We start from the raw sequence: 13,729 nt of genomic DNA, 5'->3' as shown, positions 1-13,729 counted from the left end.
AATTTGCTGGTTTTTGAGTATCCATGCCTACATTAATTTATGTGCTAATTATTCACTAATTACGTCTTAATCACTTGATAATCACTTTGTTAATTATGCTGATTCTAGTGTTTGATCCACCATAGCTCATCATTTTGCTCAAATTTCAACATGGTATCAGAGCCATGCCTAGAATCAACTAGATTTATGAGCCCATTAGTGAATTAATCAAGATTAGTAAGATAATTAGCAAAAAAAAATCAGTTTTAGTGAGTTTTCACTCTTCCCCTTCACCCCCAGCCAGTGGAGGGTCTCTAGCACTTAGCACACTACAAATTAGGTCACAAGCTTCTAGGTCAAGGTAGCTAACATCTCCATCTTCAAGCTCAGCAAGACGGCGAAGCAAACGGCGCAAAAACGAAGCAGAAATCAGTAATTTTGCCGGCGCGTTTTTTCTGGAGGAGAATTGAGATTTCTTCAAGCACAGTTCAAATGTCTTCAATTCCTCTTAGCACAAAGGGTAATCAAGCATGCTCTACAAGCTGGTGAAGACAGAAATCAATTTCATCAAGTCTACAGAGAGATCAAAGCTCTTCATCAAATCTGCAGGTGACTTTGGTAAAACAGAGATTAAGCTTTCATTATTTGGTCAAATCTTGTGTTTCTTGGCTTAATCCTCTACTAGACTCATTGCTATTGATGCCTTTGAAAGCATTTGAGCTCATTTGAAGTGGAAGGCACCAGATCTGGACTCCCCGCATACTCTGTTTTCTGCACACAAACCAGAGCATTAATTTGCTAATCAGTGATTAATCAGTGCTAATCACTGTACTTTGGTGCAATTGAGGGTTCAAATTAACCATTAGGTATCTGATACAGATCCCTAAAGCTTCAGATTGCAAATCGGAGTTGGTTTGATACTCCAACCATCCCGTACAAATTGGTTACTCTCAATTTAATGTAATTTCTGGTGATTTTATGCTGATAAAATTGTTGTAATCATCTATTAAACACCAGATTGAGTTGTAAAAGGGTAGACACTGCCCTTGAATCTTGAATTTGGATCAAGAGGTAAGACCCCCTTCACTTCACCATGAATTCAGCACAGGAAATAGCCAAATTTAATGGAGAACAGTTTTATACATGGCAAACAAAAACCATGTATTTACTGATGAGGAAAAATCTGTGGGGATTAGTTGAAGGGAGAGATGAATGCCCAGAGAGAGGGGAAAATGAGTGGAAGAGTAGGAATGAAAAAGCATTGGGGCTTATTGCACTCAGTTTAAATGATGAGATCATTCATCATATCACAGGGATACAGTGGGCAAAAGATGCATGGGATGAACTCAATAAATTATTTGGTACACAAGCAAAAAATTCCAAGATAAATCTATTAATGCAATTCTACAAACTGGACATGAAGGAAAGTGAACCTTTAATCACACACTTGAACAAATATAAAAGCATTAAGCAACAGCTGGCAGCTATTGGCAAAAAGGTAGAAGATGATGAAGCATTAGCTGTACTTTTGAAGAGTGTGGATAAAGGAGATTATGAAAACATTGTAGCAACACTAAAGAATGTGCCTGAACTGAAGATACACGAGATAGAAGCAGCTCTACTGGAGCAAGAGAGCAGAGGCAAAGAGAAGAAAGAGCTCGACTCAACAGCAGGAGAGGAAAAAGCATTCTTCACCCGAGGAGGATTCTCTCGAGGACGAGGACGAGGAAGAGGCAGAGTAGGAGGGAGGACCTTCACTTGCCACAAATGTGGAAAGCCAGGACACATGGCGAGAGACTGCTACAGCAAACCCAGTGAAGAAGGAACGACATCGGCAAACTTCATGGAGGCTCCAAGAGAAGTGGAGTCGGATCATCTTTTCTGAGAGAGAGAGAGAGAGAGAACCCACAACCCAATGTAACCTGCCCCAATAAAGTAAAACCACCTCTGAGCCACCGATGATGTAGGCCAAGTGGTAGATGTATGTGTGAACACTTTAGTCAAGGTCACGGGCACTTATAGTAGCCTTGGACACATAGAGAGAGAGAGTGTCAAGGACTATGGAGTTTAGGGACTTGAGGCACTGGTCGCGGGCTATCAAGTAAGAGGGAAACTTGATACAGGGTCCAGGTGTGTTAGGATTATTCACTTGAGGGGAGGTGTTGAAATATACAAGTGAAAAGGGTGTGTGTGGGAACAAGCTCTTGGATAGAGGCTGTAAAAGAGGAGATGTAATTGTGAAAGAACCTGTGAAAAGGTTAGGAGAATCTACTGGGAGAGAATAATGGGTAGCATGAGGGAATTTAGGAGTGTGGAGATATTCTGGGAGATATTCAGGGAAAAGAGAAGAGGTGGAGAGAATCAGGCAAGAGGTGGAGATATTCAGGGAATGAATCATGGAGAAATCAAGGGGATTTGATGCTTGATGTAAACACTATAAATTGAGGCATAGCCCTAATGAGAATTTGCTGGTTTTTGAGTATCCATGCCTACATTAATTTATGTGCTAATTATTCACTAATTACATCTTAATCACTTGATAATCACTTTGTTAATTATGCTGATTCTAGTGTTTGATCCACCATAGCTCATCATTTTGCTCAAATTTCAACATTTATATGGCAGATGCAGATCACTCTTTGTATGTGCGCAAGAGTGATAAGGGTATTGTGATAATCATGATTTATGTAGATGATCTTGTTGGGGGTGACAACTTGGAAGAGATTTAGCATGTGAAAATTCTTCTCAAAAGGAAGTTTGACACGACGGATTTGGGAGATCTACGCTACTTTTTTGGGAATTGAGGTCATTCGCCCACCTGATGGTATTTGGTTGTCTCACAGAGACAGTATGTATTTGACATGAAGTTGAAGTATGGGATGGCTGGTTGTAAGCCAATCTTGGTGTCATTAGATCAAAATGGCAATCTCAGTGTGGATATAGGTTATGTGTTGGCAGACCCCACTATGTACAGGAAGATTGTGGGGAGTTTGATCTATGTCACGATCAGTAGGCCAGATTTTAGTTACACTATTGGCTTAGAGAGCCAGTTTATGCAGGTTTCGTGCAAACCACATCTTGACAGTGTGTGACGCACACTTTGGTATTTGAGAGCCACCGTTGATCATGCATTGTTTTATGCAACAGGTGTACCATTAGAGCTATATGGGTACACAGATGATGCAGATTGGGCACGTAGGATCTCAGATAGGAGATCTACCACAGTGGATTTATGCTTTCATTGGGAAGTGCTGCTATGACATGGAGCAGCAAGAAGTAGCCCACAGTTTCCTTCTTGAGTATAGAGGTAGACTACACAGGAGTTGTGGTGGTAGTGTGTGAGGTAGCTTGGTTATGCAAGCTACTTTTGCTAATTTGGGGTTGTATGTGGAGAGAAAGGTTGTCATATATTGTGACAATCTTAGCACTATAGAGCTGGCCAGGAACCCAGTTTTCTATGCACGGGAGAAACACATTGAGATACACTACCACTTCATTAGGGAGAGAGTCTTACCAAGCGACATCGACTTGGCCTACGTCAGCACACAGGTTCAGGTCCCTGACATCTTCACAAAGGCCTTGGGAGCTATTGAGGGTTAACTCAGCACCAGATAATATTTACATTAATTCTTCTTATCATTTCAAGTATTCTATCTTCTGCACAATCTGAACATTTACAGCACTTCATTCATTAAGCATACATTAATATCTTTTCAATTCAAGGCAAACATGTCGAACATAACATTTACAGCACAATCTGAACATTTACAGCACAATCTAAACATTTACAGCACTTCATTCATTAAGCATACATTAATATCTTTTCAATTCAAGGCAAACATGTCGAACATAACACAATAGTAAAAACAGTAAAAACTCCTTCCAAGATAACATATGTTTTTCCAATAGCTACACACATTTCTATATCTGCGCAGGGCATTCAAGGCTTAATCGCCTTCATCACCATGAAGATCCCAAGAGACATAACATGACACGACTCTTCAACTCATGACTCCTGACATCTCTGGTAAAGGTTTAAAACCTAATAATACTTAATACTATCCTGTAAAACCCTAGGTTTTACATTTGGCGATCATGGTGGACACAAATTTTCCTAAAATTTTACTAGTCTGAACCCACTTTAACAGGTCCACCTGATCTTTCAGGTATTGCTCTTAGCAAACTCAGATTTTCCCTCTGTATCTTTAGCAAGATCCTTCCTAGTATCTTTGTTTGATTCCTTTTCCAGTAAGTGATCTTGCATATCAGTAATCTCCTGAACCACCTCAGCAAACATTTTTGCATGTGGATCAGAAACAAGGCCTCTGGTTTGGACTAGTACTATGTCACCATCAGTAATCTTCAAGCTTTCCACTTCCAGATCATCTTGTTCTTCAACAACTTTGTTCAAACCTGCAAAACCAAAAACAAATTTTTAAAGGATCTTTGGCTTTCTATTGATAGCCCTTCATCAAGCTCCTTATACTCTTTGATGGAATCCAAGGGATTCTCCCAAGTGGTCTAACATGGCAACTCCACCTGAAGAGGTTCTATATTAACAGGAGAACGAATTGACTAAAATTTTAGGTTTTGCTTCTGTAAGGTTGCTGTCTGGGCCTTGAGCCTTTCAATTTCTGCAGTATGCTCTCTATCTGCAAAAGCTTCCCATGGCCTGGTCAGCACCTTGTGAATTGTGTCTTTTATGCCTGTCCAAATGAAATTGCCTGTATTCATGAGCTCTGATTTCATAACTACCAAATCTGCATTGCTCATGAACACACCATTAATGTCCACTTCCTCATCTTCAACCATGGATTTCAGCTGATCTTGTACAGTTTTCACTCTTGTGAGCTGATTAATCAGAACTTTATTACTGGTCTCTGTAACTCTATATTCTGTTTTGCCAGTTCCTCTAATTCAGTGCTATATGACACCTTGATTTCTGTCAGCCAATCTGTAAGGATAATCTCTGTTTGTACTCTGGCTGTAGCTTTTTCTTGCCATTTTCTCAGGTCTTCTTCTAGCTTTTTCTAATCTTGCAAATGAGACTGCTCCTGAACATGCAGTTGAGCTTCTAATTCTATAACCCTATCATTCTTGACATCCTTCTCTACCAACTATCTTTCCAAGCTGAGCACTTTTCCTTCTAGCTCCCTATTTTTCTTTTTATCTACTCTTAAGTACATCTGTTGTTGGATCAGAAAGTCATCCATCAATTTCGAAGCCTTCTTAGCTTCTGCTAGAGGGATCTCTTGTGCCACACTTGCATGCTGTGTTTCTTGCTTTTCAAGTTTCCCTGAAATCTCAGGGAGTCCCTTCTTAATATCTTTCCCTTTGCTCATCTTCAACTTAAAACCCTTCTTTTGATTAAGTCTTGGAGATCCACTGATATCTTTCTTTGTAGAACTCTGAACTAAGGGAGTCAGAACTCTGAACTAAGGGAGTCACAAACAGAGGATCAGTAAGGGCCCTGTGACCTTTGGCAGCCCTGTTTGACTCCTCAATCGAATACCCTGCCCTTTGTAGATCCCTTGACAATTCTTCTGTATCACTACTGCATCTAGCTTCAATGTTTTGCTTTTGATTTGTGGGGGTTCATCATCTAACATCTTTGAAGTTCTTTTAATGCTCCTAACATATGGCTTGATTTTTGAGATGAAGTTTCCCCCATACACATACTCCAAATTCTTCATGGTCTGGAAAATAGCTGCTAGCATGGGACCTAGCCTAGATGCCTTGTCCACCTTCCTTTTATCCTTTTCCTTGATTTCAAACATAATCTTTTGATGGACTATATGGGCCCTTGCCCCTCTCTATGAAAGGATGCAAGGGAGAAGAGAGCTTGAGCTCTTTCAAGCACACACACACTCACAAAACCCTAAAAGAGAACACACAAGGTGTGAGAGGCGGAAAATCTTCTTCTTCTTCACACAACACTCAACACACCATATACAAAGATAAGAGTACACACTAATACATACTAGGATTCTCTATAGTGTGAACCCAACTAAATGAGCTGGTGCTATAACTATGCCAGCCCAGTCTCTAGAATGGCTGTCACACAACCTGTCATCTCACTGGCCGCATATCGCCCATGATCTCACCAACCATGCCAGTGGTGTTAGTGTGGGGCCTATCCCCCCGGCGGGTCATCACTATCCACCGCCTCACTAGATGAGCTCGATATCTCAACACCCCCCCTCGAGCTCAACTCCATCTCATGTACACCAAGCAAAGCCCTGAATCTGCAGAGCTTCTCTGTACCCAATGCTTTGGTGAAGATGTCAGCGACCTGATCCTGTGCGGCGCTGACATAAACAAGGTCAACATCTCCTGCCAAAACCTTCTCTCTGACAAAATGGTAGTGGACCTCTATATGCTTCATGCGAGCATGAAAAACTAGGTCTCCTGGCCAACTGTAAACTGCTAATGTTGTCAGAAAAAATGACAACTTGTCTATCCACTGATAGACCCAAATCTGCAAGTAGCCTTCTCAACCAAGCAACCTCACATGCTGCCATAGCAACACCTCTGTACTTGGCCTCTGTACTAGATAGAGCAACCGTAGGCTGCTTCTTGCTGCTCCAAGTCACAACAGCACTCCCCAAAGAAAACATGAAGCCACTAGTAGTTCTTCTATATCTGAGATACTACTAGCCCAATCAGCATCTGTGTACCCATGTACACATATCTCTGTCATCCCAGTTTCATAAAATAGTCCACAATGCAAAGTAGAACTCACATACCTTAGTATGCATCTCAATGCATACTGAGGTATGCATCTCAATGCATCCAAATGCGGCTTCTGAGGAACCTGCATAAATTGACTCACCAATCCAACAGCATAGCTCAAATCTGGCCTAGTGATCGTCATGTAGATCAAGCTTCCTACTATGCGCCTATACATAGTAGGATCCTCCAAAATCACTCCTGAATCCGCACTTAACTTGCCATTTTGATCCAACGGCACTGAGATAGGCTTACACCCTATCATACCATACTTGGACAACATGTCCAAGCCATACTGTCTCTACAGTAATCCAATACCATGTGGTGACCTAATCACCTCAATGCCTAAGAAATATCTGAGCTCCCCCAGATCCTTCATCTCAAACTTCTATCTAAGTAAGATCTTTACATCAAAGATCTCTGCATCATGGTCCCCCATAATGATTAGGTCATCTACATAGATGACAACAAGCACAACCCCTCTATCACTGTGTCTCACATACAGCGAGAAATCTGCATTGGCTACATGAAAGCCAATCGTGACAAGATATTCAAAAATCTTGTCAAACCATGCTCTTGGTGCTTGTTTTAAGCCGTACAAGGCTTTCTTCAACTTGCAAACATGCTCGGGGTGACCCACATCCTCATAACCAGGTGGCTGCAACATATACACCTCTTTCTACAAATCCCCATGCAAGAATGCATTCTTTACATTCATTTGATGTAAAGACCATTGCTTTGACGCAGCCACTGCTATCACAACTCTCATTGTTGCCATCTTGGCAACTGGGCTGAAAGTTTCCTCATATGCAATGCCATATGTCTGCACATATCCTTTGGCTACCAATATGGCCTTGTACCTGCTTATGCTTCCATCACTGTTATGTTTTACTTTGTACACCCACTTGCATCCAATGGCTTTCTTGCCTTCAGGCAATTCAACTAAATCCCAAGTCTCATTTCCATATAGTGCATCCATCTCCTCATCCATGGCTTTCTCCCAACACACATTTCCAACAGCCTCATCAATGCACGTGGGCTCTACAACCTGCACAACTTTTGCCATGTATGCATAGTGATGTGCCACATAACCATCATAGGTAAACCTCTACACAGGATTCTTCACTCTCCCAGATCTTTGTAGCTTGGCATTCATGGCTTCCATAGCCTTCTTTACACCAGGTGTTCTCATAGCTGGTATCCCAATATCCTCATCAAGGCTCATCTGTGAGCCACTAGACCCTCCATCAACAACATGAGAATGCCTTGCAGAAATGTCAGGCATACTAAGGGGCTCAACCACTTTCTCTTTGCCTTTATGTGATGTACTAATCATATTTGCAGGACAGGTATTATAACGTAGCCTGCCACTCCATGGTCTATCAACTGAACCACTAGATGAGGACTCTCCTGGTCCACTCAAAGACTGTGATTGCTGACTTGCATTTTGTGCAACCACATTTCCACTCACATTAGCCCCAATAGCTTCTTTTTCAGCAGCATACCAGCTGCTCATCTCATCAAAAACAATATCCCTACTTACCCTCAACTCACGTGTAGTAGGGTTATAACACTTGTATCCCTTTTGCTCAAGGGAATACCCAATAAACACACATTTTTCAGCTTTTGGATCCAGCTTAGTTCTCGGCTCATCTGGCACATGCACATATGCAATGCATCCAAAGACTTTAAGATAAGACAAATCAGGTTTTCTGCCACAGTAAACCTCTCCTCTGGAGTTACATCATGTATGGCTGCAGTTGGAGTCCTGTTCATGATGTAAATTGCTATGGAAACAGCCTCAGCCCAATAGCTATGCGGCATATTCTTCTCTCCCATCAATGCTCGCGCAATCTGAGCAATGTGCCTGTTTTTTTGCTCATTTTGCTGCGGAGTGTATCTGCATGTAAACTATCTCTGAATACCATTCTTCTTCAAAAATTCAGAGAACTCATTGGAGAAGTACTCTCCCCCTCCATCTAACCTTAGGCACTTTACATATTTCCCTGTTTTCTTTTGAACCATAACTCTGAAATTCTGAAAATGAGTGAACACCTCACCCTTCTCCTTCATGAAGTATACCCACACTTTCCTTGTGTGGTCATCAATAAATGTCACATAATACCTGCAGCCTCCCATAGACACGGTTTTCGTAGGACCCCATACATCTAAATGCATAACATCTAGTGCGTTTCTACTCACATTTTTGTCACGTAGAAATACATGCTTTGTTTGCTTTCCAAATTGGCATGCTTCATATTTTCTGCATCCCTTCAACTTTAAACTTTGGCAGCCCTGTCACAATTCCTTTTGTCTGCATAGACTTCATTCTCTGCACATTCACATGTCCAATTCTTTTATGCCAAATGTCTGTGTCTGCTGCAACAATTCCTGAACCATTTGCAAACATCACAGCACTCACTTTAGGCATGTTTACATTCAATGTAAACATTCTGCCCACTCTGTTACCTTTTGCAACCAACCTGCACTTGTCTTCAACATAATAACCATCAGGGCTAAACCGAACCTGCAAACCCTGCTCAATCATCTGGCCAACTGAAACTAGATTCTTTGTTATGTTGGGAACATGAAGTACATCTGCAAGGTACTTCACTTTGCCATCCTGCATAGACAATGGCACATCTCCAACAAGGGCAATTGGATGAGCAGTGTCATCCTCTATTTTCACAAAACCTAGTCTTTCAAGGTTTTTCATCTCCTTGAATCACTCCCCATGACTTGTAATGTGGTTCGAAGCACCTGAATCAACGTACCATACATCATCTTCATGTGCTGCTTCAACATTTTCAGACAACATGGCATTAAACGACATGCTGCATAACAAACAACCTTTCATTATCCTCATTGTTTTTGCTCGAGGATGCATAGTTGTTTTGCTGCAATTTTCCATTTTGCATGTCAGCCTGCTTCTTATAATAATATGCCTGCACATGTCCAGGCTTACCCCACAGTAAAAGCATCCACATGTATCATTATACTGCCTTTGCCAATTTCCACCATGACCTCTTTGACTCCCCTTGCCTCTGAATTGGCCTCTTCCACCTGCGTGTTGTTGTTGTGAATTTTGGGACTGTTGTTGTTGCTGCTGTCTGCTGGGCCATAATTTTGATTACTACTTCAGCCACCTCCTTGGTCGTGTCCACAGCCTCCTCTACCTTGTCCTCTTCCTGAACTTGCGTAGAAGGCATGTTGATCTAAACTGTTTTTGTTTTGTGAAGATTGTTGATCTTCACCCAAGCTCTTCTCTTCTATAATCAACATAGACACCAAATCTGTGAAATTGGGAATGTTTTCTCAAGTCTGAATAGACATCTTGAACGCCTTGTATTGTGGCCCAAGACCACGTAGACAGACTTCCACCTTATCATCATCATCTACTGAAATGCCAATAGATGCAAGGGATTCCACAATACCCTTGATCTTCAATGCATAGTCATTCACACACATACTCTTTTTCTCCACAGTATGAAGTTCATTCTTCAACTGTATCTTTCGTGCCTTGGTATTCGTTTCATAGAGTTTTACCAAGGTGTCCCACGCCTCCTTGGGGGACTTGGCATCCTGTATGTGCCCAATCATGGTGTCCTGTATACTGATAGAGAGCCAATACATAACTTTTCTAGCTCCTTGGTTCGAATCCTTGAACTCTTTCACATCTGCAGCAGTCGGATTGATCTCCGGTATCTCCAGTGCCTCTTCATGCTCACCTTATATATAGTCCCAGTAACCCTTTCCCATCAAAAAATTTGTCAACTTGAACCTCCAAGCATGGAAGTTGTTCTTATCAAGCTTCTCAGCAACAATCTGGTTTATGCCATCATTTGATATCTTGCCAGACACACAAATTTACCAGAAATAGCACTCTGGTTTGTCCTGCACAAACTGTTGTATTTTCTGTAGCAGCGATACTGTACTACACTCAAATGTCACAACCAATGACCTCAATGTGCATACATACACCCACTGGCAACTGTTGACCTCCTTGCAGTACACACAATGTTTGTACAACCAATCTCTCTCCTGCAGTTCTTAAAAGAGAGTTCTGCAGAAAATCAATGACTTGCCCACACTGCTCAAAATCGCCTGCTTTCCAAAAAACGGAGGTCCTAACGCGCCCGAAACGCGTTTTTGGCCCAAAAAGTTCTATCCGATAGGACTCTATAGTAGCCCTATAGCTTTACTCCCACGAAGAAAGCTCCTCAATCAGAGATCGTTTGCTGGTGCCTCCCGTAGAGCTCCCGAGACAAGGGTGTAGTCACCAGCACAAATAGGGAAGAGTAGATGAAGCTCTGACCCTCGTACCGCTTCTTGTGCTTCTCTTGCTTGCAGCTCAGCCCTTAGCATGATCCAGGCTCTGATACCATGAAAAGATGCAGGGAAGAAGAGAGCTTGAGCTCTTGCAAGCACACACACACTCACAAAACCCTAAAGGAGAACACACAAGGTGAGAGGCTGAAAATCTTCTTCTTCTTCACACAACACTTGGTGCTTATCATGGGGCACATGGTCGGTAACGCGGCCGAGTTGTGTCCTATGGTAAGTATGGCACGTTGTAATGGTACTAGTCGGTAATGCAGCAAGCATAGTATCATTATGACGATGTCACCTTCCCTTCCCTTTATCAAATGCGGGCATATGGTTGGTAACGTGGCTAATTTATGTCCGTATCCAATTCCTATTCCCATAGATTCGGGCGGCACCTTGTTGGTAACACAGCAAAATGGTGTCATTCGCTAGTGCATATGCTTTGATTGCATATTACGGCATTTGATCGGTAATGCGGTAAAAAAATGTCGTAAATTTGTTTGGTTTGCTGATAACATGGGCCTGTGTTGTTTTTATTGGGTGTGATACATGCGATACTTGGTTGGTAACGCGGCCTGAGTATCACATGGGTCATAGTTTAAATCATATTGTCTACAAGTCTCATTTCATGAAAAAGTAAAATCAAAGTAACAAAGTAATAACCGAAATAACACTAAAAAATAGATGATATTCTCTCTCTCTCTCTCTCTCTCTCTCTCTCTCTCTCTCCTACCTCTATCTTTACTTGGGTGATTATGGCTAAATGTCCATGCAAAGATGACAATGTAAACAAAACAATTCTACACACTATTTTAGTCTATCTTGGAGAATTTATGAAATCATTCAAAATGTCTTCTACTATTCACTCTCTCTCTCTCTATATCTATCTCTCTCTCTATTTTCCTTCTCTTATCTCTATCTTGACTAGGTGATTATGGTTAGATTTCCATGTATAGATCACAATGAATATAAAACAATCATATACATTATTTTGCATTATCTGTAAGAATGTATAAAACCATTTAAAATGTCATCTTTAAAAATTTCTGAAATTATTAAAATGCCATAAAGAGATCATAAACATTGTTTTGCACTGTCTTTAAGAATTTATGAAACCATTTAGGAAACTATCTTTAAACATTGCTGAAATTATTCAAAATGCCATCTAATATAATCTCTCTTTCCGAGTCTATTTCTCTCCTCCTTCCACTGTCTTGACTTAGGTGATTTTGGCTAGACAGTGAATATAAAACAATTTTAATCTCTCTCTCTCTCTCTCTCTCTCTCTCTCTCTCTCTCTCTCTCTCTCTCTCGCTCTATCTCTCCCTCGATTCACGTGATTATGGCTAGAAGGATATGTATATATGACAATGAATATTTAGCTTAGCTGTTCAGTGCCTTTCCTCTCTATCTATGTCTTGATACTCTCTCTCTCTCTCTCTCTCTCTCTCTCTCTCTCTCTCTCATATATTTCTCTTGATCTACTTGATTGGTGGTAGCAGTTCAGTGAATGTACAACAATGGATGCTTCTTTTGTTTGATCAATGATAATTAATGTGACACACTTGTAACTACGGTTGTTTTACCTGTTTTAGTGTAAAGCGTAAATGGATAACATGTTGATGTATTGCTTGATGTTGTTTTCAATACTATTGTTTTGATATTCTATTTTTGTTCTGTATCTAAAGATATTTGCTAGATTTGCGACGATGGCCACCATGCTCTCCACCGAAGAGCAAAAGATCATCCTGCGAGCCATTCGCACAGAGGCAGTTATCATAGTGTCACAATGTTCAGAAGAAGCTGTCAGAAAGACTAATGATTCAGATATCCTCCTGAGAGACCTCGTCGTGTAGATCTGGGAAAATGCACAGCGTCATCTTAGATGCGAAGGCAATGCTGAATTGTGTGAAAGACGGAAGTTAGTCAACTTTGACTACCAGCACAGGATACGCACTATCTTGGGGAGTATGCATTCGGCATACGAGGATCTCAAAGATGCCGCACCACCTTCTGCCGACTTACGTCATCTACAACTGTGGGACGCAATATGGAACGAGCAGAAGGTGAAGAGCAAACGTATGAGAGTTCTTTCTGCAGACACACTTCCCAAAAGAGTGCGCATCGCCCAAGATATAGCCGCTCCACCGTTCGGACAACCGGAGTGACAGGGACGGGTGCAATCATGCGTACCATTTTCAACGAGCGATGTACACACCTAATCGGCATTCTGCACGAGGCCTTGATCAAGGGGCAAACAATAGGGTCAGGAGCTTTTGGCACAGTGAAGGAGTATAAGGTCCAGGGCATCTCATTTCTTCCAGAGCATGTTACTTTTTGCGGAAAGCTTTACAAGGGAGAAGGCAACTCAAGATTTGAGAGCTTTTAGGCAGAGCAGGGCATGCAGGTTCTACACCCGTCCATCGTGCGATGCATAGCCTTCACCAAGGAATCACCGTGGATCACTATTTTTCTGTTATATAACGGTGGCTCGCTGGGTGATATGCTCTTGAAGGTTTCTTTCAGACACAGTGAGTTTACCAGAGCGATGTACGGGATGGAAAAAGCCCCCGCCTGCTGACATCATACAATTCAGCCAGGTGCAGCTCGCTCAGATAAAGGAGGTGGCTTTGAATATGCCTCACATTATGCATGCCCTGGTGGATGGCCTAGCAGCCGCACACATGGCTAGCAT

The sequence above is a fragment of the Cibotium barometz genome, chromosome 65 (genome assembly GCF_041138505.1).
Source record: "Cibotium barometz isolate CiBa-2024 chromosome 65, ASM4113850v1, whole genome shotgun sequence".
In the NCBI taxonomy this organism is placed as follows: domain Eukaryota; kingdom Viridiplantae; phylum Streptophyta; class Polypodiopsida; order Cyatheales; family Cibotiaceae; genus Cibotium; species Cibotium barometz.
This window is presented reverse-complemented; position numbering follows the sequence as displayed.